The sequence below is a fragment of the Pongo abelii genome, chromosome 10, assembly GCF_028885655.2.
Source record: "Pongo abelii isolate AG06213 chromosome 10, NHGRI_mPonAbe1-v2.0_pri, whole genome shotgun sequence".
NCBI classification, from domain to species: Eukaryota; Metazoa; Chordata; class Mammalia; order Primates; family Hominidae; genus Pongo; species Pongo abelii.
In genome coordinates, this window is record NC_071995.2 from 107046653 (window position 1) to 107061499 (window position 14847).

Below are 14847 nucleotides of genomic sequence, written 5' to 3' on the forward strand. Positions count from 1 at the left end.
GTGCTCAGTAAATGCTTGTGAAGTGAACGGAGGCTCCTTTAAACAAATCCTTTTTGAGTTTCAGTTTTCCCATCTGAAAAATGGGAATGTAGACTAACTTAGGGTGACAAATGATTATCTCAGATGGCCACTGTCATTCGTTGTTTTAAGATGAAGATTGTCTTTAAAGATAGACTCTAACATCCCACCCTGCCCCAATACTCACATGTCACGCCTCCCATCAAGAAGTGGACTCTATTTCTCCTCCCCTTGAATCTGCACTGGCATGGTGAGTTGCTGTGACCAACAGAAAGCCAACAGAAAGTGGTAGAAGTGATGCTGTGTTAGTCCCAACCTAGATCTCTAGATGCCATCAGCTTCTGCTATCATTGTTGCAGAGCCCTGAGCCTCCTGGTAGAAAAATCCAAGCAGTTCTGCTGGAGAGATGGGCTACATAGAGAGAGAGAGAGAGAGAAAGAGAGCACACAAGTTCCGGGATGTGAGATCATCTTATATATCCCAGCCCCAGTCATGCTCCCGGCTGAATGCAGCCCATGAGTAATGCAGCCAACACTATGTGGAGCAGAGATGTACTGTCCCTGCAGAACTCTGCTAAGTTGCATAATTATAAATGAATAAGTCAGTTCAAGCCACTAAATTTGGGGGTGTTTGATCCACAAAGATAAATGACAAAGACGTCTGGGCTCAACTAGAGGAAAAGTCATGACTGATGTGTGATGTCTGCCACAGCACGTGGTGAGGGGTGTGGACTCCCATCCCTGGACTAGATCATGTCAAGGTCAGTGCCAATTCAATTCAATGCCAATTCATGATTCTTCTGGGACCTTCTAGAAATGCAAGTTCCAGATTCAGAGGGAATCCATCCACCATCAGAGAGAACCCCAACAGGGATCCAGTGGGGACCCTGGAAGGATTAAATGAACCAATGAGGTAGCCCCTCTTGGGGCATATAAACAGTGACTTGGAAAGAAAGTAGAGCAGTTGGTAGCAGGACTGGGAGCAGAAAGAGGTGGACATAGGAGACACTGAGCCCCACTGATAGTAGAACAGCTGAATGGGGGCTGCAGGCTCCTGCAGCCTAGGGGACAAAGATAATCCAGCCCTCAGGCCTTCCAGGTCAAACACAAGCCTGGCTGGGCAGCTGGCACCTTCTCCCCTCCTAGTTAGCATCCACATCCTCAAAAACGAACCTCCTTTCTTATAGGGGGGAAGAGAAGGAGCCCTCATGCTCCTTGCAGCCCATGAGCCAGACAAGCATGTCTCCCTAGCATGGGGCAGAGACAGAAAGGTTCTCATAACTAGAAATCACCACTACCTGGGATGGAGAGACTCAAGCTGTAAAGTTAAACTCCTGAGGGATCATTCATTCATGTTGAGCCTCCTACCAGGTGCCAGACACTTAACTCTTGCTATCTCCTTCCATCCTAACAACTACCCTATGTACAACATGCCGCCATCCCCATTTCACAGATGGGAGAACCCCCTCACTCAGAGTCAGCAGGTTCATAAGTGCAGGGACTTGAACGCAATCTAAATGATGCCAAAGCCTGGTTCCTGGGTCAGTCCTGATAATCACTGAATACTCCCTGGTAAAGCCTCACTGCTTGCTAACACTTGCATCCACTCTAATTGGTCAATACTCTGCTGAACCAACTGTCAATAGATGGCCACCTGAACTCCCAATATCTAAATTCGAAATTCAAGAAACAATCAGATGCAGACCAATATCACTGTTAGACAGAATAACAGATCCCCAAAGATGTCCACATACTAATCCCCAGAACCTGTAAATATGTCATCCTACATGGCAAAAGACACTTTGCAGATGTCATTAGGAATCTTGAGATGGTGGGATTACGCTGGATTACCCAGGTGAGCTCAGGGTCTTTAAAAATGAGACAGAGAGGCAGGAGAGTCAAAGTGATTTGATGTGACAAGGACTCAACCTGTGGTTGCTGGCTTTGAAGGCTGGGGAAGGGGACCATGAGTCAAGGAATGTGGCAGCCTCTAGAAGCTGGAAAAGGAGGGCAAACAGATTCTCCCCTAGGGCCTCCAGAAGAGATGCAATCTTTGATTTTAGCCCAGTGAAACCCATTTGGGACTTCTGACCTCCAGAACTAATAAGATAATAAGTTTGTGTTGTTTAAAGCCACTCGGTTTATGGTTATTGTTACAGCAGTAACAGGAAACATATACACTTGCTACCTGAATTCTTACTTCATATAACACTCAGGAATTCATAGATTCTGATAACTGTTCAAACCAATTCAGGTAACAAAGGATGGGCATTTGAGTGTCCCCTGCCCTTATTTCCCACCCCAAGTCATTTACTGAGCACCTACTCCAGGCCAAAGAACATGGCAGACACTCTCTCAACAACCCTGGACAGGAGGAAACTGAGGCCTAAAGAGGTTATATGTATGTGACTTGCACGTGCTCACAAAAACAATAGGTGGCCGGGTGCAGTGGCTCATGCCTGCAATCCTAGCACTTTGGGAGGCCAAGGCAGGTGAATCACTCGAGTCCAGGAGTTCGAGACCAGCTTGGGCAATGTGGTGAGACCCTGTGTGATGGTTAATACTCAGTGTCAACTTGATTGGATTAAAATATAATAAGTATTAATTCTGCGTGTGTCTGTGTGGGTGTTGCCAAAAGAGATTAACATTTGAGTCAGTGGGCTGGGGAAGGCAGATCCACCCTTAATCCGGTGGGTACAATCTAATTAGCTTCCAGAGACTATAAAGCAGGCAGAAAAACCTGAAAAGAAGAGACAGGCCTAGCCTCCCAGCCTACATCTTTCTCCCATGTGGATGCTTCTTGCCCTCGAACATCAGATTCCAAGTTCTCCAGTTTTGGTACTCAGACTGATTCTCCTTGCAGATGGCCTACTGTGGGACCTTGTGATCATGTGAATTAATACTTAATAAGCTCCCCTTTATATATGTAGAGAGAGAACCGTAAGAGAACCCTCTAAGAGAACCCTGACTAATACATCCTGTTTCTACAAAAAATACAAAAACTAGCCAGGCATGGTAATGCATGCCTATAGTCCCACCTCCTCAGGAGGTAGGAGGATTACTTAAGCCCAGGAGGTCAAGGCTGCAAGTGAGCTGTGATCATGTCACTACACTCCAGCCTGGGTGACAGAATGAGATTTTGTCTCAAAAAATAAAAATAAAAAATAAATCAATAGGTATCAAACCCAGGATTAGAACTCACATCTGCCTGACCACAGGGCCTGCCCTCTTCTCACTACACCACACCCTCTCCCCATTGACTTCCTGTTTCTCTGACCCCTGATTTCCAGGAGGAAAAACCAAGTGTGCTCACTGTTGTTTTTGTACCCATCTCCCCACCCACCCACCTCCTTGCACAAGAGCTACCCTCAGCAGGAACCCAGGGCTGGAATCTGAGGACCCACGTCCTATACCCCAAGAAAGCAGAACCGATTCCGACATTCTGCCTGGATAGCAGCTGACCTCCCTGCTGAGTCAGCCACTGGTACTTCCAACATTGCCAGAGACTGTCTATGGTGGAGACAGTGAGGCCCAGGGCGCTCTCCACCAGCAGAGCCCAAGACCTCTCCTTGGGGCCAGACACGGAGACAAGAGACTGGCCCAAATGACATTTTCCAGCCTGGGAACCCAAGATCACAAGGCACCAGATACGCAGATGTGCAAAGGCCAATTTCAAAGCTCACTGTCCCAAAAATAAAAATAGAAATGCCTTCATTGAACTGACCATGTGCTGTACTCAGTGCTTGATGGATATGGACTCATTTAATCTCACCATAACCCTGACAGGCAGGCACTCATAGCATGCGCACCTTATGAATGAGGAAGCTGAGGGGCTCAGGAGGTTAAAGTTCAGAGCTGGGATCTCAACTCTGGAGCACTTGGATCTGGGATCTATCATCACCACAGTGTGCTACCAGCCAACGTCACCCAGACATCAACATTTCTTTCTTTGATAGCACCATGTAGAATTACTGCCTCTTGATTCCATCTGACAGTGCAAGGATTTCTACTTTTTCTCAATCATACCTGTGTCCATTGCTGCAAAAATCTAGAGGTTCTAAAAAGGAATAACTGGTTTCCTGCTATCGCCTGAAACCAGCATGTCCTGAGTCCAGCAGCAGCTCAAAGTGGCTGCCAATAACAGGGGCTCCTCACTGCATCTCAGTCCTGGCCTACGGCCGCCTCCTCAGCAGGGGGTATGGAAAAAGTGCTGGGCTGGAAGCCAGGTGTTTCAAGTCCTAATCTGGCCAAATGATTTTGGGAATGTCACGTAACCAATCAGGGCCTCACTTTCCTCATCTCTCAAATGGGTTCCACAAGGATAGGAATCCTGTCTTTCCATCGTTCTTGCCCTGTGGAGAGCCAGATGTGTAGTAGATGCTAATAAATGTTTGTTGAGTGAATTAATAAAAGTATATGTTACAAGTTTGTCTCTCCTCCCCTGAGGGCCTCAAAGACAGGAAGCAGGTCTGATTCATCTCATTTTCTCACAGTGCTGCAGCTGTTACTCCCACATGCATTTATTCACACAGGAAATTGCTCCCAGGCACCCACTATATGGCCAGCCCAGTTGAAGCCTCAGTGTCTTCCAGGACCACACAACACCCTCATGCACTGTCCCTTCTCTTTTACACAGCCAGTGGCTGTAATACTTGGTCACACTGTACTTCTGCACCCCAGGACCTAGGACAACCACCCAGCTGCCTTACAGTCAGCAACCTTGGCCCATTCTGGGGAGTTTGAGCATGATTCCTGAGCTTCCACTTCCCTCATGCCCAGCCCTGGGGGAGCCCAGCCCAAGGAAAATCCCGACTGTAACCACACCATGTACACGTACGTGCACACCAACATTCAAATGTGCAGTGGGGCCCTAGGACAGGAATAAGATGTTTTTCATTCAAATCCCATTCTTTTGCTATGAGCTGTGTGACCTTAGGCAAGTCCCTTTACCTCTCTGAGCCTCATTTTATTCACCTATAAAATGGGGATGATAGTCCTGAGGCCTTTCCATGTAGGCTTGTAGGGAGATTCAAGTAGATAATGGATATAAATACCTTTGGCTTAATAACCCTCAACATGCTCTATCAAATCATTATTCTTATTTCCTTTTTCCAGGGGGAAAAGAGAATGGCAGTTGCCTATGTTTCAGAAAAATCCATGTTAGGGGCCTGGAGTCTGGAAATTTACTTAGTATATTTGATGGCAATTACCTTGAGGATAGGTGATACTGTGAGTCCAACACCACCATGTTAACTAACATTGACTAATGAAAATGTAAACTTAGAATCGAAGAATGGAAGCAACCCAAGAGTTAACCATATTTGTGACAGAGACAGGTAGCTGTCCACAAAAATTCATTCTCCCCGTCCACAATACACGATTGTGGCTGGGAAAGAGCTGCTCTTTGCCAAGAACCTCATATCCTTGTAACTCCATGTCCTGGCCTCCTTTGCAACTAGACTGGCCACATGACAGTTCTCATGTGAGTGGAAGTGATGTCTGCTGCTTCCAGGCCAAAGCAGATAAGCAAATATGCCACCTCCATACTTTCTTTTGTCTTCTGCACCTGGCTGCAGACAATGAGGATATCCGAGGAGACAGTGGGACCACCAGATGAGTCACTGAAGTACCATGAAGAAGAGGACCACCCTCCATTTAGAAATACTTGCCTTATAATAAAGCTCTGTTTTGCTTCAGCCCTTATGCCTTTGGGGACCTATTTGTTACTGCAGCTACTACCCTAGCTGATATACCATTCGACCTCCTTATTTACAGATGAAATTATTGTGGCCAGAGAGTAAGAGTGCCTTGCCAAGGTCACACAGTAAGCTCAACAAATATCTAGAACTTTGGTCTCTTAACTCCTTGGAGTAGAGGAGTTGCAGTTTCCTGCCTGCCCCATGGAGCTACAAAGATTCTTAGAGGCCCTTCAGCAACAAGAGTGAGAGTTAGTGGCAGCCTGGAGTCTTCCACCTCTGTTTCAATGAGAATAACACCACCTTCATCTGTTTTCAAATTACACTTCCCCATAAGACTTTCATTTGTGGAAAGGATTCTGCAACTGAAAATAATTTCAAAGCCCCCATGCTGGGGGATAGCTAACACAATCTGACTTTCGGTGGTACTATAAGACAAAGTTTCGCTTCTTCTCTGCCAAACCTTCTGGCCTCAACTGCTGACACAGAACATGTGGATTCACAGAAGTACATGAATATTTGCTTAGAAAGGAAAAAAGAAACTTCATTGTGCAGCAAAGAACCCAAGACCCCAGTGTGAACAAAGGGCAAAAAGGAAAGACTTTTAAGCACTCTAGGTTGGTAGTTCTCAAGTTTTGGGGTGCATCCGAATAACCTGGGGTGCTGGTTCAACATGCAGACACGGAAGCCTCATCCACAGAGATTCTGATTTCCAAACTGAAGCTTTAAGAAACACTCGCAATTGGCCGGGTGCGGTGGCTCACGCCTGAAATCCCAGCACTTTCAGAGGCTGAGGTGGGTGGATCATAAGCTATAAACATTAGCTATTGTTCTGATGATCATTTCTATTCCACTGTGCCTGTCTATACCTGTGACACTCATCTGAGCCAAATGGAAATTATTATTGATTTCTTTAATGGATTATTACTGCTCTTATTCCCACTGATGTACAAGAAAACCAAAAGCTTATTTCATTCTCAGGAGGTCAGGAGATCGAGACCATCCTGGCTAATACGGTGAAACCCCGTCTCTACTAAAAATACAAAAAATTAGCCTGGCGGGGTGGCGGGTGCTTGTAGTCACAGCTACTTGGGAGGCTGAGGCAGGAGAATGGCATGAACCTGGGAGGCAGAGCTTGTAGTGAGCCAAGATTGTGCCACTGTACTCCAGCCTGGGCAACAGAGCGAGACTCCGTCTCCAGAAAAAAAAAAAAAAGAAACACTCGCAATTATTCTAATGAAGGTGGTCTAGAGACTACACTTTGAGAAGCTCTGAGTCTACTTCACAGCCTCGCAACTGGCGGTCATGACTGCACCCGTGTGGTGTAGCTCAAAGAGAATGAAATAAGCTTTTGGTTTTCTTGTACATCAGTGGGAATAAGAGCATTAATAATCCACTAAAGAAATCAATAATAATTTCCATTTGGCTCAGATGAGTGTCACAGGTATAGACAGGCACAGTGGAATAGAAATGATCATCAGAACAATAGCTAATGTTTATAGAGACCTTATTTTACAACAAATTCTCTGCTTACAGCTTTACATGTATGATCTCATTTACTCTTTAGAATAATCTTATGAGGCAGTTACTGATCATATTCCCATTTTATAGATGAGGAAACTCAGGCACAAAGATAAGGAATAACTGATTCCATGTCACTCAGTTGGCAGGTGACAGACCAATTCAAGCCCACCCCGAGTGATAATAATACCAAATAATATCATCTTTATTTACAGATGATATTATTGTGGCCAGAGAGTGGGAGTACCTTGCCTAAGACCAAGGTGCCCCTTCTTGCACAATGTTCTATTCCCTCTTGTGGGGAGGTCTAGCATCAGAACTGTCCAGGCTTCAGCTTCCTAATCACTAAAATGGGCATGTTAACAGTGCCTTCATCATATGGCCATGGTGAGGATTCGATAAAATCATCTCGAGAAAGTGGTTTGCAAACTGAGAGGAGTTATTAGGTAAATATCTAAGAGATGGGACTTCAGTCCAGCTTCCCCCACCCCATTTTACAGATGGTGAAACTGACACCTGGTTACTTTATTTATTCAATGAACAATGACCCTAATACATGCTGGTTCTTGTGCAGGGGACTGAGGATGCAGAAAAAAAGTAATATCCCAGATCTGGCCTCTAGGAGCCTCCCGGCCAGAAGGAGAGACAGACAAGATGACTGGTCATTAGAACGCGGTGTGGTAGGAGCCGTGATAAGGGAGGGACAGGCCCTGGGAGAGCCTAGCAGGCAAGCCCTGACCCAGTGCAGGTGGGGGACTTCTCAGAAAAAGTCAAGCCGGAGAAGGGCATGACTTGCCCAAAGTTAAGGTTATCTATTCTCTGAAGTTTTGGGGGAGTCCAAAGAAGGCCCCTGTGCATCAAGAGATAACTCTCCTGTGGACCTCCCAAGTGTCTGACACATCATCATTTGAGTGTCACTGGTTTAGGTTAAAGAAAAGGCCAAGCTGCCTCCTCCTGCACCAGAGGCCTGAATGACCCAGTCACACTCACCTCAGCAGCCAAGGCATTTAGAGGAATCTTTCCTTCAAACCAGTTTGGAAGGGGCAGGAGATACAGCAAGAACCACAGAGAAGATTGGTCTTGAGAAGGAGGTAGGGGATGCAAAAGGGAAGTTGAGGGCTTTCCCTAATAGAAAAAGAAAGACGTTCAGGTGTGTGACCTCAGACCAGTGATCTGGCATCTCTGAACCACACAGGTCCGAGTGATTGGGCTTATATCAAGTAATAGTTCCCTGATATTGCAATGTGTTGTTTGTTTATAATTTTGCCAAAGCTGGCTTGCCCATTTAAAATGGGCTATTCTGAAGACAGAGGAGGGAGTGGAATATTTTCAACAGAGAGTGCCGGCAAAGGGTTTGTGTCCTTCATATACAAAGAACTCTTAGATATCAATAAGAAAAAGATAAACATGTCCCCAGAGGAGAAAAAAATGGGAACAGACTTGAACAGGAGAGTCAGACTAGAAATGTGAAAAATAAGTTTATAAAAGAGAATCAACACTAACAAATAAATGAAATGCCTATTGAAGCATCTAGATATTATTCTCGACTTCACATCAGGGAAAGTTTAAGGGGTGGGTAGCAACAAGGTGGGTTTAGGATGTGAGAATACTGTGCCCTGGTATAACATCATAGAGAGGTCAAGCTGTCACGGCCTTCCAGGATACAGTGTGACCAAAAGCTCAGAAGTCTTAAAAACAGGCAAACCTTAAATCTAGCAATTTCTAAAAGGTATTCATAAGACACACACACAAAGATGTCATACTAAATAAAGTGTTCATTACAGCACTGTTCTAATAGAAAAAAAAAGAAGAAGCAAATCTATTATGGAAAAGTCAAATAATCTTAAGATAGCCTTTCTATGCAGCCATGAAAAATGTATATTGGAAGAATATAGGTGATATGGAAGAAAGTTCACAATCTGTGGTTAAGCAGGTTACCAAACTAGATGTGGAAATCCACATTCATATATTTAGTTGTGTGTCCTTGCTATTTCTTTAAACAATGAACATGCATTACTTTTGACATCTGAAGATAATAACAAAACTCTTCCTTTTGACAAATATGAAATTATAAAAAGAAACAAACTTTTCTCTCTGTTAGTATTCATTCCCCTTCCCTGGCCCCCCTCAGAAGACACCCAAGGCAAGTGTGTGATGATACCTTCCCTCTGGTCTCTGCCCGGAAGGTCTTCCTGAGGCTTCCCTGCGACTGTAGGCCACTCGAGGCTGTTGGGGAGACTTGCACACCCTGGCTTCTTTCTGCCAATCACAGGCTCCTCTGGCTGTGGCTGTTTGCCCAGAAAGCAGTTCATTCATTTGTTCATTCAAGATCCCCCTCTGAACCCCCAGAGCGCCGCAGCTGGAACACCCCCATCACCCGGAGGCTTCCCAGGGAGCCTGCTCTGTCCTGAGCTCCCTGCTGGCCGCCGGGGCTGCTTCCCTGAATGGGACTGGGACAGAACTCAGCCAGAGAAACAGCTGGAGGGAGGAGAGCAGGAGGGAGGGGCAGGAAACTGGGCTGACCGAGGGCGGGGGCGGCTAGCTGCGTGGAGAGGGGGCTGCGAGGGGAGGGTACCCCTACCAGCCGGGGACTGGGCTCGTGGGTGGCGGCGGGGGCCCGCTGGGGACGACCCGCCCCTCTGGCAGCCTCTTGCAGCCGGGGAGCCGTGCCCACTGAGCGCAAACAGGGAGCACATGCGAGCCCCCGGCTGCTGGGGGAAGTGCAAGCGCCTCTGCTCCCGGTGAGGGGCTCAAGCTCCACACTGACCAAGAGATTGGCTGCCTCTCACCCTGGGCCTTTGCAACGCTGTTCCTCCCACCTGGATGCTATTCCTGCCCTAATTCGTGGCCCGATGGTCTCCTACTGCCTCTTCAGGTCTCAGGTTGAAGGTCACCTCCCGGGGAAGCCTTCCCCAACCCTCAGGGGCTGCTGTGCCCCTCACGGCCACCCCATCACCTCACTGATGCAGTGCTGTCCTTGCCTGTTAAAATGTCTCTCTCCTTGCACCGAGAACTCCTTACACCAGCAACTCCGTAGGGAAAGAACTGTATTCTGTTCCCTGCCCTATCCAGGCACTAAGTGCCTGGTTATCAGCTGTGTGGTCACCATCATTAGTGGAATAATCAAAACAACTGACAGCCAGGCAGCGTGCTAGGCGACACGTACTTACTCTTCACGGCAACCCTAGATAACAGGAATTATTACTACCCCAGTCTTACCAATAAGGAAACTGGGGTACAGAGAGATTAAGTCACTTGCCCAAGACCACACCGCCAGCAGCTGACAGAGCTGGGATTCCAACTATGTTGTCTGGCTCAGAGACCCACCCTTGGCCTCCAGACTGAAGAAATAACAGAAGTGCCCATGTGGGCCTCTGTGCCAAGTGCTTCCATGGAGTAAGCTGTGTGAACCACCACCCACATCGGGGGGGCATCACTTGCCCATTCTACACAAGAGGATGCTAGGGCCACAGAGCAGAAGTCATTTTGCCCAAGGCACCCAGCTCATGCTGACCGAGCCATGGCTGGATCCGCGTCTGTCTGATTCCAAAGCCAAGACTGCCTACGACTGCCTAAAATAATATTTTTAGAAAGGAAAAGAAAAGGGAAGGGCAGGGGAGGGGAAGAGAGGGGACGGGAGGAGAAGAAAGAAAGGAAGAAAAGGGAGGGCAGGAAGGAAGGTAATGGGGAGGAGGGGAAGGTGAAGGGAGAGGGAGACGGGGAGGGAGGGAGAGAAGGAGAGAAACCTGTGTTTGGGGCCTCAAAGTCTTGGGCAGGTGGAGGACTATATCCTCATCGTCTGATCAGTCTTAGAACCCCACCGACCTCTCTCCACCATCCTCAATCCTTTAATTCAGTGAGCTTTACACTTAGAAACCATCTAATTTCATTCTTCCATTTCACAGATAACTTGAAGCCCAGAGAGATTAAGTCTCTTGCCTGAAGTCACACAGGTCTCTACAGTCAGAAGTCAGGCCCAGTCTACCCAACTCTCTTCTTTGCTCTCTTCTTCTTTGGGCTTATCTAGGGATCAAAATATCTTATCCAAACACTTACCGTACAGATGAGAACACTGAACCCAGATGAGGCAAGGGAGTCACCCAAGGTCACCCAGAAGTTAGTAATTGTTTTAGTCCGTTCTCACACTGCTGTGAAGAAATACCCAAGACTGGGTAATTTACAAAGAAAAAAGGTTTAATTGACTCACAGTTTTGCATGGCAGGGGAGGCCTCAGGAAACTTACAATCATGGTGGAAGGTACCTCTTCACAGGGTGGCAGGAGAGACAATGAGAGCCAAGCAAAGGGGGAAGCCTTTTATAAAACCATCAGATTTCATGAGAATTCACTCACTATCATGAGAACAGGATGGGGGAAAACCACCCCCATGTTCAATTACCTCCCAGCTGGTCTCTGCCATGACTCGTGGGGATTATGGAATTCCAATTCAAGATGAGATTTGAGTCGGGACACAAAGCCAAATCATGTCATTCCCCAAGTTCTCCTGGTAAAAGGAGAGAATATTTCCATAACGTGGCAGGGATCTTGTATATCACCATCTAATAGAGACCAGAGATTCCTAAAGTCTAGTTTCCAGACCAGCCCCAGCAGCCTCACACGGAAGTTTGTTAGAAACACAAACCCTTGGGCCTCACTTCAGACCTAGGCAATCAGAGACTCCAGGAAGCCATCTGGGTTTTAAGAAGCCCTCCAGGGGATTCTGATGCTTGCTCAAGTTTGAGATCCACTGATACAGGCATTTCAATTAGGAATCCATTGAAATGGGTCCTGGAACAAGTCACCTTGCTAATGCACAGAACAGTGGCTAAGAACAGAGGCTTTGATAGCAGACAGACCTGGTTTGAATTCCTGTCTCTGTCACTGTAAGCTGTGTGACTTGGGCAAGGCCTTTCACCTTTGGAGTCTCAGTTTCCTCATCTGCTGTGGACAGTGGAAGAGGAAGAGGAAAGGGGAGGAGGGAGAGGAAAAGAGGAGGAGGGAAAAAGGAGAGGAGGAGGAGGAGGAGGAAAAAGGAGGGGCCAAGTGGAGGAGAGGGGAGGCGGAGGAGGAGGAGGGAAAGGGAGGAGGGATATGAAAAGAGGAGGAGGAGGGAAGAGAAAGAAAGGGGAGGAGGAGAGGGCGGTGGAGGAGGAGATGAGGAGGATGGAGTAAGGAGGAGGAGGGAAAGGGAGGAAGAAGATGAAAAGAGGAGGAGGAAGGAGGAAGAGAGGAGGAGGAGGGAAGAGGAGGGGTCGAGGAGAGGGGAGAGGGAGGAGGAGAAGAGGGGGAGGGGGTAAGAAGGAGGAGGGAAAGGGAGGAGGGAGATGAAAAGAGGAAAAAGAGGGAAGAGGAGAGGAGGAGGAGGGAAGAGGAAGGAAGGGGAGGAGGGGGGTCAGAAGGAGGAAGGGGGAAAGAGAAGAGGGGGAGGAAGGGGAGATAAAGGAGAGGGGAGGAGAAGAAGGAGTGGGGGAGAGGAGGGAGAGTGGGAGAGAGAAGAAGGAGGCCAGAAGGCAGCCTTCAAGGAAGATCAAGCACACGGGGACTATGGAAGAGGAGCTGGGTAAATCCAGCCTGGGGATGGACTCCTGGACATGCCTCTTCCTCCCTGGAGGTGGCTGTGGCTGTGGCATGCCTCCCTCTGCCTCTGGCCTCCCAGCCAACCCTAGGCTTGGGTCTCATCAGCTAGGAGCCACAACTGGCAGAGCAACGACACTGGTCCCCCAGCCAGCTGGGCCCCTGGGTGGCTGGCAGAGGAGGTGGGAACCCACAGCCCCACTGGGACAGTGAGGAAGGCATGGGGCTGCCTGGCTTATGACTCTCCACCTGGTGGCTGTGGGACAATCTGAAGCCATGGGCCTTTGGCCATCCCTTTTGAACAGGGCTGAACAGTTTGGCTTTTCTTTCTTGGAGCAAAAAGTGTTTGTTGTTGGTTGTGGGGGGTTTTATGCTTTTGTTTTAAACAGGATTTTGAAATCTAAGGGCTGACCTGGGGATACTGGGACTTGAGAGAGAAGCAGTCTCCTCCAGGACCCTCAGAGAAACCTCTGTACACCCCTGGCAGCTCCACATAGAATCAGGATGGAGGATCAAGCTTCCTTTTGAGGTCCAGCTCTGGTTGACTGGTTCTTGATTCCTGGAGCTCTGTGTTAAAGGGAATCTGAGGCCACATCCTGGCCTGGCTGGAAGGAACTCAGTGATCCGTGAGCAATGCCTGCCCTGGACCTGGATTGGGAGGAGGGTTGCGTTTCTCATCCCACGCTGTCCTCCAACTAAACTCTGTCCCATTGGCGCGGGGTGGACTGGTTCAGCAGGGACTGGTTCCACCCCTACCACTCTCTCTCCCGGTACTGGCTGTGCCTAGTGTAATGGAGCTTATATCTCATTCCCAAGCCACTGGGTAGCTCCTTCTGACAGATCTTTAGTGTTCACAGATTCCTAACACTCTACTTAAAGCTGAACGGTTTCCCCAGCCTCCCTGATCATCAGTGGCTAAACTAGGCTCACCAGAGAGGCTCCCAACCAAAGGAGGCCTTCAAAGATGCTTCCTGCCACATGAAGGATCCTCTCTAAGTCCAAACTCTGCCTACTTTGGACTTTCTTTAAGGCATAGACAGGCCACATGGGAATGAGAGCTCCTCTATTTCAGCCAAAGATGGGCTGTGTGACCTTGGGCGACTCATGTACCTTCTCTGGTTCATTCAGTGCTCAATAGATGCTTACTGGACCCCATCTCTGTGGCAGGCACAGGCTGGTGAACAAGACAGCCATGCCCTATGCTCAGGAAGCTGGCCTGCTGGAGAATTCATTTTATTTATTTATTTACTTTTTTAAAAAATTCTTTTGAGACGGAGTCTCCCTCAATCTGTTGCCCAAGCTGGAGTGCAGTAGCAAGATCTGGGCTCACTGCAAGCTCAGCCTCCTGGGTTCAAGTGATTCTCTCACCTCAGCCTCCCAAGTAGCTGGGACTATAGGCATGCACCATCACACCTGGTAAGTTTTGTATTTTTAGTAGAGATGGGGTTTCACCGTGTTGGCCAGGCTGGTCTCGAACTCCTGACCTCAAGTGATCCTTCCGCCTTGGCCTCCCAAAGTACTGGGACACAGACGTAAGCCACCGCGCCCAGTTAAACTCCCCATTTTAAATGAGATATGATGCTTTCTAAGAACCCCTTAATTACCAGGAAAGATTCTCAGGCAGGCTAGGCATGGTGGCTCACGCCTATAATCCCAGCATATAGGGAGGCTGAGGCAGGACAATTGCTTGAGGCCAGGAGTTCAAGACCAGCCTGGCCAACATTGTGAAACCCTGTCTCTACTAAAAAAGATATTAGCGAAGCATGGCAGCACATTCCTGTAATCCCAGCTTTTTGGGAGGCTGAGGCAGGAGAATTGCTTGAACCCAGGAGGTGGAGGTTGCAGTGAGACAAGATGGCACCACTGCACTCCAACCTGGGCCACCACACAAGACTCTGTCTTAAAAATAAAAATAAAAATAAAAGATTCTCAGGCAATTAACACGTCCTGAAGACGCAAGCAGCCTTTAAAGGAGCAGAGGGCAAAATAGGCTGGAAGTCTGTGACAGGCGGAATAATGGTCCCCCAAGATACCCAAATCC

At 47.9% G+C, this 14847-nt stretch overlaps 1 protein-coding gene across 3 annotated transcripts in view; it reads right to left on the bottom strand.

Annotated features, from left to right (window-relative positions):
- Positions 1–9680, bottom strand: part of CMKLR1 (chemerin chemokine-like receptor 1) — a 50130-nt gene extending 40450 nt beyond the window's left edge. The window contains exons 1-2 of one of the 3 annotated variants that reach the window (XM_024257544.3): positions 9396–9680; positions 206–429 (exon numbers count right to left, since the gene is read on the bottom strand). The gene's annotated coding sequence lies outside the window, so the exon portion shown is untranslated. The remainder of the gene's footprint in view (positions 1–205; positions 430–9395) is intronic. The other 2 variants (XR_008512126.1, XM_024257543.3) reach the window with 2 other exon arrangements.
- Between the last annotated feature and the right edge of the window lie 5167 nt (positions 9681–14847).